The 1,271-nt window shown below is 43.4% G+C and overlaps 1 pseudogene; it reads right to left on the bottom strand.

Moving 5' to 3' along the window:
* Positions 1 to 843: 843 nt before the first annotated feature.
* On the bottom strand, positions 844 to 969 carry LOC142442116 (small nucleolar RNA SNORA31; annotated as a pseudogene).
* Between the last annotated feature and the right edge of the window lie 302 nt (positions 970 to 1,271).

Here is a 1,271-nt window from a genome sequence, read left to right as displayed (position 1 = left end):
GAATGTCTTCAGCTCACAGCAAGGGCCAACCTGATTTAAGCTCTCCGGAGATGGCCAAGCAGCCAGGCTACAACCTGGAGAAAATTGAGAACAAAGCAGAACCCGCTGTAGATATGCTTCTCAATTACCTGCAAGCTTTCAAGAAGGCCCTGGCCCTGGTCATGTAGGTGCAAAGCAGACCAACAAAGAAACCAGAAGCAAGAAAAAGCCCCAGTGATGACTCTAAACAAATCTGAAAATAATGGAAGTTTCCCACAAACTTTTTGAAGCCCCCTTGTATCTATCTCACAACTTTTGCCTGTTCAGTTACTTACAGGTTTAAGCCTTATTGACAGCAATTATAAAAATCTGTTTGAAAGCTAATATCCTTGTAGTTTTTCCATCACCCCTACCCTCCACTACCCACTTTCTGCATACTGACCCTATTAACCACCAATAAACTTTGATATCTCACTAGGGGGAGGTTCTGTTCCAGTCCAAAAAAAAAAAAAAAGAAGACTTTTGCCCGAGATTTGACTAGTACAACATGAAAATTGATTTCTTGACTGCCCCTTGTTTGTGGTAATTTGGTGCAACAACCACAGAAAAATATACCTCCATCAAGCCTGAGAAGGATGGAGAAACCAGGACATGTTACGCTGGCCTGGTTGTCCAGAAGGAGCTAAAAGTTCAATTATGTTCCTTATCAACACAAATGCTGTCTAATGGTTTTTAGCTGATTCAGCCTTGCTGGGAATCCCCCAAATCTTTCTCAACCAGGTTGAAACTGGTAGCATCAGAGTGTCAAGTATGAAATATCCTCTAAAGCCCAAAGTGTTTGTCATGTTATTTATTTACTTCCATGTATGCAATCTCTCATTCAACCTGGACCCGCCACAAAGGGAGACAGAAAGCTTGGAGATTTTTATTCTTTCGCATCCTAATGAAAAGTAGAACAGGCAATGGTCCCAGGTTTATCAGTGGATGCTGATGCCATTTTAAAAAACAAATTGTGTTATAGGAGTTTACGGTTCTGGGTTGTTGTTATTGTTGGTGTTAGGTGCCGTCAAGTTGGTTCTGACCCATAGTGATCCGATGCACAACAGAAGGAAACACTGCACGGGCCTACACCATTGCTACAATTGTTCCTGTGCCTGAGCCCATCTGTTCTAGGTGCACGGTGGGAATTCAGTTTCTGTCAGTACTGGAGAATCGTGGAAGTGCCCTGAAGTCTGGTGCATGGCCTGCACCTTGTGTCCTGGCAGTCACTGCTGATACCCTGGGTGAGCAAG

The sequence above is a fragment of the Tenrec ecaudatus genome, chromosome 2 (assembly GCF_050624435.1).
Source record: "Tenrec ecaudatus isolate mTenEca1 chromosome 2, mTenEca1.hap1, whole genome shotgun sequence".
Taxonomy (NCBI): domain Eukaryota; kingdom Metazoa; phylum Chordata; class Mammalia; order Afrosoricida; family Tenrecidae; genus Tenrec; species Tenrec ecaudatus.
Note: the sequence above shows the minus strand (reverse complement) of the source record. Positions and strands in the feature narration are given on the sequence as shown.